Below are 14,016 nucleotides of genomic sequence, written 5' to 3' on the forward strand. Positions count from 1 at the left end.
TGTATATAGTATTTTGATAGCCGAGAGGCAAGTGTATATAAAGCATTTATGTTTCTATCTAAAATATGTTTTTCCTATAATTCATGTAAAAAGTTGACAAATGGGGCCTTGAGCGAGTAAGATGAGTAGTGGAGCGAGTGGTGCTCGGTGGCTAGCCCCGGGTACCCGTCGCGGCCCCTAGCTGGGTCATGACAGAAGTGGTATCAGAGCAGTTCGTCCTAGGAAGTGTCTACGAGCCGTGTCTAGTAGAGTCTTGTTTATAGTGTGTTGCGCGCCACGCTAATAAACAAGAGGCTACAGGGCATTTAGGAAAATGACCGTCCTTCTTCTTATTAGATCGTGCGATAGAGCCATACATAAGATTTTATTTTTCCTAAAAGTGTGCTGTGCTTTCAGAATGCCGCAAAAGGGAAAAGCTATAGCCGCCAAGAAGGGAAAAGTTACGACGAAATGGCGGGCGAAACGAGAGCTCCCAATGAATGTAGGGGAAGGTGAATCACTAAATGATGCCTCGCCCAATGTAGAAGAGCAAGGAGGAGCCTCAGCTCCGGTCCCTCCACTGGGTACTTCAGGTCAACAAGTGACCGAGGCTATACATTTATTGGCACAATTGGTTGCCGCTCAGGCACAACGACAGAATGCGGGCCCGAGTGATCGTTCAGCTGGTATGAGAGCCCGTGATTTTATGACTCTAAATCCTCCGAAGTTCTTTGGGTCTAAGTCGGACGAAGATCCGCAAAACTTCATTGATGAAATGTTGAGGAATTTGAAGATTATTCATGCTTCCGAAAGCGAATCCGTGGAGTTGGCCTCTTATAGACTCCGCGATGTGGTAGTATTATGGTACAACAATTGGATGGCATCAAGAGGAGAGAATGCGCCTCCTCCGGTTTGGCAGGAATTTGTGGATGCCTTTATTCGTCGTTACTTGCCACCCGAGATCCGCCGACCTAGAGCGGACAGGTTCTTGAATCTAAAACAAGGAAGCATGAGTGCCCGAGAGTATAGTATGCAATTCAATTCTTTGGCTAGAAATGCTCCAACTATGGTGGCCGACATGGGAGACCGGGTCTATAGATTTGTGAGTGGTTTGGGGCCACATTTGTTCAGAGATTGTCTGACGGCCTCCTTGCAAAACGGGATGGATATTTCCCGAATACAGGCCCATGCTCAAAACCTTGAGGAACGACAACAGTCGCAAAGAAGTGATTGTGATAGTGCCAGAAGACAAGGTAAAAGGGCTAGATCTATGGGGGCGAGCAGCGAATATAGAGGGGGACCGAGACAGATGCATTTCAGACACTTAGGACAGTCAGCGACTAGTGCGCCACCCAAATTTTCAGACAGGAGTCTTGACCGTTCTTTTTAGTCAGGACAGGGCCAGAGTTCGAGGCCCTCAGATTCTCAATTTAGAAGAGATTTTTGTCAGAGGAGACCCTCAGTACCGCGGTGCAGCCAGTGCGGTAGATTACATTCCGGACGATGTTATCGGGGTACGGATGATTGATATGCTTGTGGTCAGACCTGGCACATGATGAGCGATTGCCCGTCGGTGAGAGATAGGGTGGGGGCTCAGCCCACAGGTTCAGCAGCAGGCTCTTCTTCAGTACGCCCGAAAGTACAGACTTCTTAGACTACATCAGGTAGAGGCAGAGGCATAGGGGGAGCATCTACTTCAGGTGCTGTTCAGCCCCGCGTATATGCTTTAGCTGGGCGACAGGATCTTGAGTCCTCCCCAGATGTTATCACAGGTACATTGACTATATTTTCCCGTGATGTATATGCTTTGATCGATCCAGGTTCTACTTTCTCTTATGTCACTCCGTATGTTGCTGATTGTATTGGGGTGCAATCCAAGCTAATTAAACCTTATGAGGTATTCACTCCGGTTGGTGATCCGGTAATAGCGAGGAAAGTGTACAAAAATTGCGTTATTGTGATATGTGATCGCCCGACCAAAGTCGATTTGATCGAGCTAGAAATGATAGATTTCGATGTAATTATGGGTATGGATTGGTTGGCCTCATGTTATGCTAATGTGGATTGCCGAACGAAAATGGTTCGATTTCAATTTCCGGGAGAGCCCGTACTTGAATGGAAGGGTAATACGGCATCTCCAAAGGGAAGGTTTATTTCCTACCTTAAAGCAAGAAAGATGATAGCTAATGGTTATATTTATCATCTAGTTCGGGTTCATGACACAGAGGCAGAGTCGCCGACTTTCCAGTCTGTTCCAGTAGTGAATGAATTTCCAGATGTATTTCCAAATGAACTACCAGGACTTCCTCCTGAGAGGGAAATTGACTTCACTATTGATGTATTGCCAGACACGGAGCCTATTTCTATTCCTCCTTATCGAATGGCTCCAGCAAAATTGAAAGAGCTGAAGGCACAGTTGAGGGACTTGCTTGAAAAGGGGTTTATAAGGCCCAGTTTATCGCCGTGCAGAGCACCGGTCTTGTTCGTAAGAAAGAAGGACAAATCTCTACGGATGTGCATCGATTACAGACAGCTGAACAAGGTAACAATAAAGAACAAGTATCCCCTCCCCAGAATTGACGATTTGTTTGATCAATTACAGGGTGCTAAGTGGTTCTCCAAGATAGATTTGAAATATGGATATCATCAAGTGAGAATTAGAGAGAGAGATATTCCCAAAACAGCCTTCAGAAAGAGGTATGGCCACTATGAGTTCCGAGTGATGTCTTTTGGGTTGACAAATTCCCCGGCGGTGTTCATGAATTTAATGAATAATATGTTCGGGCCATTCTTGGATCTCTTCGTGATAATATTTATCGATGATATCCTAGTGTATGCTCGCACAGAATCAGAGCATGCAGATCATCTAAGAATTATCATTGGCGTTCTTCGAGCTCGGGAATTGTATGCAAAATTCTCAAAGTGCGAGTTTTGGTTAAATTCTGTGGCATTTCTAGGTCATCTTATTTCAGATGATGGCATCCGAGTCGACACTCAGAAAATAAAAGCTGTGAAGACTTGGCCAAGGCCTACAACACCTACAGAAGTCCGTAGTTTCCTCGGTTTTACAGGATATTATAGCAGATTCGTAGAGGGCTTCTCATCTATTTCCGCCCCATTAACGAAGCTAACCCAGAAATCGGCGAAATTTCAGTGGAATGACGCTTGCGAGCGTAGTTTTCAAGAGTTGAAAGATAGATTGACTTCAGCTCCAGTGTTAACCCTTCCAGAAGGGCCAGATGGCTATGTGGTGTATTGTGATGCTTCCGGTGTGGGACTTGGATGTGTATTGATGCAACATGGGAAAGTTATTGCGTATGCCTCGAGGCAGTTGCGGAAACATGAAAAGAATTATCCAACTCATGATCTCGAATTGGCCGCGGTCATTCATGCCTTGAAGATACGGAGACATTATTTGTATGGTATGCACGTCGATATTTATACAGATCACAAGAGCCTCCAGCATATTTTCAAACAGAAGGAGTTAAATCTGCGGCAGAGGCGATGGTTAAAGTTACTGAAGGATTACGATGTGAATATTCTATATCATCCCGGAAAAGCGAATGTGGTAGCCGATGCGCTTAGCCGTCGATCAATGGGTAGTTTGTGTGAAGTTCCATCAGAAAAGCAAGAAATGGTTCGTGGGCTCCATCAACTAAAAAATCTCGGAGTACGTGCAATTGATTCGGGCAGCACAAGTATTAGCATCAATGACCCCACAGTGTCATCTTTGAGTATAGAAGTGAAGGAACGGCAATATAAAGACTCTCAGTTAAGACTCTCAGGAAAAGTCTCCATTTGAAGTTTCCATAGATGAAATCCTTAGATATCAGGGCAGGCTATGCGTACCGGATGTGGCAAACTTGCGCCAGCGAATTTTTGAGGAAGCGAACTATTCTCGGTATTCTATTCATCCCGGTGCAACCAAAATGTATCATAACCTCAAATTGATGTATTAGTGGGACGGCATGAAGAGGAATATAGCAGATTTTGTGGCACAATGTCCAAATTGCCAACAACTGAATGCTGAACATCAAAAGCTAGGGGGCTTATTGCAAGCAATGGAAATTCCTACGTGGAAATGGGAAATCATTAATATGGATTTTATTGTGGGATTACCCTGTTCACGAGGGAAGTATGATTCTATATGGGTGATCGTGGACAGGCTCACGAAAGTAGCCCATTTCCTCCCAGTTAGAACCACGTATTCAGCGGAAGATTATGCCAAGTTGTATCTAAAGGAAATTGTGCGACTTCATGGAATTCCATTAGCCATTATTACAGACAGAGGGGCACAGATTACAGCCAAGTTTTGGAAGTCTTTTCCAAAAGGTCTAGGTACCCAAGTCAAGCTCAGTACGGCGTTTCATCCACAGACTGATGGGCAAGCCGAACGTACTATTCAGACCTTGGAGGATATTCTACGAGCGTGTGTGTTGGATTTTGGCGGTAGTTGGAATGAGCATTTACCCCTTATTGAATTTGCCTACAACAATAGCTACCATTTCGGTATTCAATGGCTCCATATGAAGCTTTATATGGAAGAAAATGTAGATCTCCAATTGGATAGTTTGAAACCGGAGAAATGACATTAATAGGCCCCGATTTGATTCAACAAGCAGTCGAAAAAGTCAAGGTGATTCGAGATCGATTATTGACAGCCCAAAGTCGCCAGAAGTCCTATGTGGACAACCGCCGACGAGACTTGGAATTTCAAGCCAATGATTGGGTATTCTTGAAAGTATCGCCAATGAAAGGGGTAATGAGGTTTGGCAAAAAGGGAAAGTTAATCCCAAGATATATTGGACCTTACAGAATTATCCGTAAGGTGGGTCGTGTAGCCTACGAGTTGGACTTGCCTTCCGAGCTTGAGTCAGTGCACCCAGTTTTTCACGTATCAATGCTCCGCAAGTGCATTGGAGACCCAACAAGAATAGTTCCGGTTGATGACGTTCAAGTGACAGAAAAATTGACATATGAAGAAGTGTCGGTTGCTATTTTAGATAGATAGGTGCGAAGACTTCGGAACAAAGAGGTTGCTTCAATCAAGGTTCTACGGCGAAACAATAATCAGGAAGAAATGACTAGGGAAGCAGAGGTGAATATGCAAGCCAAATATCCGCATTTATTCCCACCCCCGGAGGAGACTCAAGCTGAGACGTCGACGAGATAAGGTATGTATGCTTTATTTTTATACTTTTGGTCGTGTGTGGCCATAGATATGTTGATATTATGATGTAGCCCTGTGAGGCGATGATATTATGGGTTGTTGTGACAGGATGGTAGTGCCAAATTACAGGGGAAACTCTGGCGAAATTTTTGTAGAATCCCGAGTGTTTTAACATTCGAGGACAAATGTTCCAAAAGGGGGGAAGAGTGTTACACCTCGGAAAATTTTTCGTGAGTCTACAATGAATAGATCAACGAAGGGTATGAGTGTGCGGTGTTTTACTAAGTAGGGAATGACGATTCATGAATTTTTGGAAATAAGAAAGTTGCAGAAATTCATTTCAGTCCAGTGGTCGTAAAGCACAATACGGCCCGTAAAGTGCCATCGTCCTCCAACACTCCAAGAAATTTAACTTTCTGTTAAATGTTGAAATGGTAAAACACGACCTAGAATACGGACCGTAAATCGAAATACGGCTCGTAAATCACCATGATGACACCCAACCCTTCTGTTTTTGATATGCTTAAATACGACCATGAAGGACGGACCATAAACCAGTATATGGCCCGTAAACTGTGGTTCACGACCACTGTACACCCCGACTGTTGATCATTAAAAATCAGACTTTGAGTTACTAAACGGGACCCAAGCCTCATTTTATTTCATTTTCTCATCTACACAACTCAAGAGCTTTCTAGAGAATTCTCCAAACACTTCATCTACAAGAAGGACCAAGGGAAATTAAGATCAACAACATCAAATTCCTGAATCAAAGTCTATGAAACTCAAGTGAAGTTCATCCAAACCAAGAGATCCCAAAGGAGGTGAAGTAGGGTTTTGGTGAAAGAGGAGAGGCTTCACTCCAGGCTTGTTCCACCAACCTCTAAGGTAAGTTTGATGACTTTTCCATTATGACTAAAGTATCTATATGACGAAACACTTGGATTATGAGAGGGTGTAATAAATGGGTCATAAAATGTGAATAGTGTTATAATTGAATGATAGTGGGATTGAATCATGAATGTTGATGCGTTGTGAGTATAAAGATGTTATAAATGACGTGTAGACCATGAAATGGGTGTGTGGTATGAGAAAACATGATAATAAGTTAGAACCCATGAACGTGGAAATTTGGAGAAAAATGGTAGATTTTGCTCAATGTATATAAATGATGATTGTTGATTACAATATTGTGAGTGTTGTTGTGAGAGTTTGGGAATTGAGATTGGACACGGGAAAAGTAGTACAAACGAAGGCAAATTCTGCTCAATTTTTCCTAGAAATAACGATGCGTTCCTATAGTTGATTAACTAACGTAATGTGCATTCTCTCGTGAAGGTAGCAACGTGATATTGAAGGGGATCAAGTGAACGATAGCTTAACTAAGCGACAAAGGTATGTGAGGCTAGTCCTTTTCTTTCTATAGCATGAATCCCATAATATGATTCTTCTCCCTTTCCATGATTCTCCTATATCCCGGAAAGCCAAGAGCCTAAGATCATGAATAGCTATATGAGTCAAGAGATATGATATGACGTTCTTATAAAGTAAATGATGTTGTTCCTTGTATACACTCACCTTATATACTAATCCTTTCAAGGTGAGGCGGAATATTCATATATGTTCATAATGGAATCGAGGGTTCACGACCTTACGTCACCTCGATGGAATGCGGTTGTTCTAGAGTCCTTATGCATGTACGATGACAAGTATATTTTGATAAGCATATTATTATAAGTATTTTATGATGAGCATGTCATGATTGCATCACACCAGGCCTAGTTGGCCGGGCAGTCACCGCGAAAGCGGGCAGCTATACGATACACCATGGCCAGTTGGCATGGGCAGACACCACTAGTGAGCGGCATGAGATGATACCCCGGACGCGGGAGGCCTAGTCGCAGGCTAATGTTATTGATTATTACACCGTTCCGACATGGACGGGCAGCTTATATATTATGCATATATGATATGATGATGAGTATGAGTAAGATAGCATGCATTACTTCTCTTATGATTGTCATTCAGATCCAGATGTTCCATATTGATGTTCTCATTATATTATTGTTGACTTTCTTTATTGTTTATGCCTCTCATACTCAGTACAACATTCATACTGACGTCCATTTTCTTTGGACGTTGTGTTCATGCCCACAGGTGGACAGGGAGTTGAGCTTGATCCAGATCCTTAGTAGCTGCCAGCTGATTGAGAGCACTCTATTGTTCGGAGGTGCTTATGATTCCTCTTTTGGTATATATGTACATTTTGGGCACGACGGAATCTTGTTCCGTCTATATGCATAGTATGTCAGTAGAGGCTCGTAGATACGCAGTGTGGGTTAAATGGTCTCACGAGATGTTATTATATGTATATAGTATTTTGATGGCCGAGAGGCAAGTGTATATAAAGCATTTATGTTTCTATCTAAAATATGTTTCTTCTATAATTCATGTATAAAGTTGATAAATAGGGCCTTGAGCGAGTAAGATGAGTAGTAGAGCGAGTGGTGCTCGGTGGCTAGCCCCGGGTACCCGTCGCGGCCCCTAGCTGGGTCGCGACATGCCCCAACATACCCATAATGCATTTGACTCAAATCATAAAGAAGTACTCTGACTCGGCCATACTCCGAATGAAATGGAGTTTACCAATGCAGCTAATAGCCTGTGAATACCTTACAGTCATTCTCCTATATAATCTTTCCTGCAAAACAATCTGGGGCTGCGTGGCATGAACACAGCGCCCCCAAGCAAAGGGACGCCAGTACGAACATTGTACCAAGTATGTAAGGCAGCAACAATCATAAGGAATGAATCATAAATCATAATGAAAGTACGAGAAACGACCTGTACGTTGAATAGCCCTGAAGGCAGCGAACAATAATGTAAATATCCCCGAAGGCAAGAATCATGCATGCTTTAATGTAAAACCATTTATCAATGCATAAGTATCCATAGGCCTTTATCGCCATCATATCTATATAACGTACCCCACCCTTGTAGGACTCGGTGTGTATAACGTACCGGGCCCTAGTGGGACTCGGTGTGTATAACATACCGAGCCTGTACAAGGACTCGGTGTGAATAGCCAACAGATTAGTATTTGCACATCTATGTTCGGTACCCGGCCAACTATAGCGTGGCTCGGTGGAGTAAAATAGTGTATACATATATATAGATGCAAATGAATGCAAGTGAGTGATGCAAGAAAAATAACAAAGATAGAAAGAAGACACAATTTGAATAACAATTGCACAATAACTAGAAGAACTAGTCCTAGTTACCTTCCAAAAGGATCAAAGGCACCTATCTTATGCAACAATCCTCAAGAGAATAGCAATCTCTTGCAAATTGAATGATCAAACGGAGGTTGTACAATTTGGAGTCCACTAAATCACAACAACTCTCACAACAACTCTCATACTCAGTACAACATTCATACTGACGTCCATTTTCTTTGGACGTTGTGTTCATGCCCACAGGTGGACAGGGAGTTGAGCTTGATCCAGATCCTTAGTAGCTGCCAGCTGATTGAGAGCACTCTATTGTTCGGAGGTGCTTATGAATCCTCTTTTGGTATATATGTACATTTTGGGCACGACGGAGTCTTGTTCCGTCTATATGCATAGTATGTCAGTAGAGGCTCGTAGATACGCAGTGTGGGTTAAATGGTCTCACGAGATGTTATTATATGTATATAGTATTTTGATGGCCGAGAGGCAAGTGTATATAAAACATTTATGTTTCTATCTAAAATATGTTTTTTCTATAATTCATGTATAAAGTTGATAAATGGGGCCTTGAGCGAGTAAGATGAGTAGTAGAGCGAGTGGTGCTCGGTGGCTAGCCCCGGGTACCCGTCGCGGCCCCTAGCTGGGTCGCGACATGCCCCAACATACCCATAATGCATTTGACTCAAATCATAAAGAAGTACTCTGACTCGGCCATACTCCGAATGAAATGGAGTTTACCAATGCAGCTAATAGCCTGTGAATACCTTACAGTCATTCTCCTATATAATCTTTCCTGCAAAACAATCTGGGGCTGCGTGGCATGAACACAGCGCCCCCAAGCAAAGGGACGCCAGTACGAACAATGTACCAAGTATGTAAGGCAACAACAATCATAAGGAATGAATCATAAATCATAATGAAAGTACGAGAAACGACCTGTACGTTGAATAGCCCTGAAGGCAGCGAACAATAATGTAAATATCCCCGAAGGCAAGAATTATGCATGCTTTCATGTAAAACCATTTATCAATGCATAAGTATCTATAGGCCTTTATCGCCATCATATCTATATAACGTACCCGACCCTTGTAGGACTCGGTGTGTATAACGTACCGGGCCCTAGTGGGACTCGGTGTGTATAACATACAGAGCTTGTACAAGGACTCGGTGTGAATAGCCAACAGATTAGTATTTGCACATCTATGTTCGGTACCCGACCAACTATAGCGTGGCTCGGTGGAGTAAAATAGTGTATACATATATATAGATGCAAATGAATGCAAGTGAGTGATGCAAGAAAAATAACAAAGATAGAAAGAAGACACAATTTGAATAACAATTGGACAATAACTAGAAGAACTAGTCCTAGTTACCTTCCAAAAGGATCAAAGGCACCTATCTTATGCAACAGTCCTCAAGAGAATAGCAATCTCTTGCAAATTGAATGATCAAACGGAGGTTGTACAATTTGGAGTCCACTAAATCACAACAACTCTCAACTAGAGAGAAAAGTTCAATATTCATATATTTCAAAATAGGTATCTTTCAAATGAATTACAAGCACCTTTAAATAAGGTTGTTAAAATATACTAGTCAAAAGAAATAAATGGAAGTGTAGTCTTCTATGTGCATAGAAGACTACAAAATGCATACTCCTAGAAGCCTAGAAAGACACTACCCATATTGAAAGCCAAAATAGCCTTTAATAAGCCTAGAAAACACAAAAACGGAAGCTTCCATTGTTCACATTAGTCCAGCCCCTCATGTTCACACTAGAGCTTCTAGAAGTCCTAATTTGGGCTGATAGACTTGTTCTTTCTGTGGGGCAGATCTTGGGCTTCAATGCACATCCTTTCGGGCTTCAATTTGGGTCTCCTTGGCTTGAACACTTGAGTCGTCACCATGGTAATTTGGATTGCATCATCCTCCCTTTCTTGGAAGAATTTCGTCCTCGAAATTACAACATTAATATCAACCTCGACTGCAGCATCAACCTCAACCACATCATTATGGCACAGTTGGATCATCATCATGGCTATATGGATTACATCATTCTCCCCCTCGTGAAAAGAAATTGTCCTCAAATTCGATCCCTGCAAAACATGGACGAGAATGAGTATGTGTAGCTTCCAAGTCTCAATCGGGTAATAGTTAAGTAGCAACATGAGTGAATAATCATGATATTAACAAGAGTGCTACAAAACTGCCCAAAGATAATAGAGATTACCGTCATGGATTTGGAAAGCCCAAGAAGAAGCATGAGCCAAGAAAACCTACCATCTTCATGGAGTTTGCAAGTCGTGGTTGCATACCATAATGATGTCCAGGGAGGATCTTTCCAATGGCTCTCCACCTGATTCATATTAAAATACACTAAATTATTTCCAAGGCTAAGTACAAAACAAGTAGAATAACTCAACTCCCAAATACCGAAGTAATGTACCAGCCCACCCCAAATCATCAATTCCAACAAGTTATAAACCTTATGATCAATTCTGGGGTCAAAAACAAAAATAGTCAACACATCAAGCTTAGCATATGTCTCAAGCATATCTATTTCAAGATAAGGAACTTGGTATAGCCTACCTCAAGTGACTGATCCATGTAAGGATCACAATAAGTAAAGTAATAGACAGTAGAACTAGCATCCACCATTCTACTTTTCTTTTCCGCTTCAAGCTTATTCACGCCTAGAGATTTCAACTAAAATTCTGCTCCTAGTGAGAACTCATCCTCAAATTAATCTTTACTATTAAAGAATTTTGGACTACTTTCCCAATCCTCTTCAAGATCACATCCTATATGTCAAGCACACTCAAAGTCACACTTTAAGTCCTCCACATCACAAGAGCTCCGAAAACAATTATGACCCTCATCATACGCAAACAAATAGTAAAGATAAGTGCTACTTAAGGTCACTTCATCATCAGTAAGTTCACTTTCACAATCATGAATACTATTAAGCACAAGATCACGATTTGGACCACACAAAGAAGATTTATTACTTAAGCAACTTCCACTTTCCTTTCCATGACAATGTCCTTTATCAAGTGAACTATCCAACAAGGAGTTAATTCCATCACAAGAAAGAGTATTAAGAAACTCAAACTCATCATTAAACAAACAAGCATCTCCAAGTAAAAATTGTTTCACAAGAAAGGTCTCACCAAAGTTCACATCATCATTGAAGTCCACATATTCAAACTCGTCATTTAAGTCAATTTCATTATCATGCACAAATTCAACATTAGAAAGACTCAAAGATGAATTTATTTCTTCCTTATCAAACATTGGTGGTGTGCGTAATTCTAAACAATCACATTTATGGCCAACAATTCCATCATATCCAGAATAATCATCAACTAATAATGGAATATTACTGACACACACACAAGGTTCAAGATTGCTTTCTAAAGACAAAACATTAAAATCAATCAACTTTTTTTTACTCCACTCAACCACAAAAGGTTTGTCTTTTGCATTAAGACTCTCATCACAAGTGTCAACACTAGTTTTCATCACATCAAACTCACAAGTAGTTTTAGTTTCAGGATCACAACCGAGAACAACTAGTGTATCTCCACAAGATTCATTCAGTTTATCATCACAAGGCAAAGAAGATTTTAAGCCCAAACAAGATAATTCCTTAGTCATACTCACACAATCAACATGATCTACATTAGCATATAAAGTAGTGAGTTTAGCCGACTTACCTTTAGGCTCACAAGATTGATCTTCTTTACCTTCAAGTCCCTCTTTTGGAAAATTCGCTCTTCCGAAATTGTTGCATCCTTTTCATGAGTTTCCATTGTATGAGGCTGATTCTCAAGATTGTTTCCAATGGTACCTACAAAATAATTCAAAAAACTAGAGGAAAAAGAAATATTGTGAATGTTAGAGTGAAGAACTTCATCTCCCTCATTATTTTTCTTTTCTCTCATGTTCTTTTCAATTCCATTCTCTTGTTTCTTTTGTTGTAGCCCACTCATTCCAGTCAACCCAGACTTCCCATTTTGCATGGCATTACACTCCCCTATAGGCATAGAAGAGACATATGCACTATTGGGATTTTCTTTTGGAAATGGGAATGGAAAGAGAGGCCATCCTTCCTCGTCCCTGACATACCTTATCCAATCTCGTACATTTGGAACATCGTGTTTTAGAAACCAGGGCTGTCCAAAGCATAAATGACTTAATATTAGGGGAAACACATCACATCGGACCGTTTCAAGATAATCTCCACGAGATATTACCACCTGGACCATCCACTTAACTTGATACCCATTATATTCATATGGATATCTCTTTTTAACCCGTGTCAAATTCAACCAATCAGCCGCATAAGGAGAAACGAATGTGGAGTCACACAAATCGTCAAGCTCTAGATCAGAGCCATTATACCTACAAACATTCACCTTCAATTTTTGAAACCTTAGATTAGGCAATATCTCTCATTTGTGTATGCCCTCTAGTTCTTATTCTGATATAACGGGCTTAGTTCTGATTGCACCTTGGGCTATTATTGTACCTGCATAACAAAGCTCAAAAAAAAGGTTATGAGTTAGAAAAACCACCTTACTCACTCCCTTACTTTATTTGGGTGGCGCTCGGTTCACTCAATGATACAATAGGTTTGGTTCACTCCATCTTGTAGTAGTTGGCTTCCTTGGAATTGACCAACTCCTATTCAATCTCCCAAATTATACAAAAGATGCTACCTCTTCGAGATTAAAGTGAGATTATGGGACTCTATAGTCGGACGACTCTTGTAATTGTGGCTCACTTGAGTCAAATAATTCACGATGAGGTAAAACGAGAAAAGCTTGAAAGAATTAGCACGGAAAAAGTTATAGCTCAAGAACTAGTAAACTTTGAGTAGGTAATTACTCAATGAATACTAGCCAGATGTTATGTCACAAAGAAAGGATTAAGAAGCTTCCCAACCCCCATTAAAATGTGCAAGGTAGCCCCTAAGTCTTACTAATTAATATCCTTTGACCAACTTGTCTTGGAATTTCATTACTACAAGTTTCAATGTAGCTTTTCGTCTTCCCAAAAGATGACTACATGATAACAACGAGGTTAGGGAGATCCCAAACATACAATTAAAATATAAGAAGTGCGGAAGAAAATATAGAAAAGAATCTAAAAACTAGAAAATAAAAGATATGGGAAATTCGAAGGAACAATCCACGAATTTCCAAGAACGTAAGTTCTAAAGTCATGACAAGATACAAGTAACAACATATAGATTTATAGGAAGAAATCTAACGCCTTTACTTGAGATAACAAATCAAAAACAGTAGATTCGGATCCCGACCGCTTTATGAGTAACTTAAGACAACAATTAGTATTTAAAACTAATCGCCTTCGAAAGAATACCAAAACGAAATCAAAGATATCAAAGAAGAAATTATCTTACTACCTTGAACTAAGAACTAGTTAGGTTGAAATATAAATCCTAAAGTAATGCCACAAAGGTTCAAAAGAACTGTCAATATAATATATTCTTCAAAATATGATTTTACAATGAATGACAATCAACTCTTTATATAGTTGTAAAGAAGGAGCTAGTCAAAATAGAAATAAATGGGAATTATCTTCCCTAGAAGCATAGAAGTCTTCCCACACTTCGAC

Source organism: Lycium barbarum, chromosome 8 (assembly GCF_019175385.1).
Source record: "Lycium barbarum isolate Lr01 chromosome 8, ASM1917538v2, whole genome shotgun sequence".
Taxonomy (NCBI): Eukaryota; Viridiplantae; Streptophyta; class Magnoliopsida; order Solanales; family Solanaceae; genus Lycium; species Lycium barbarum.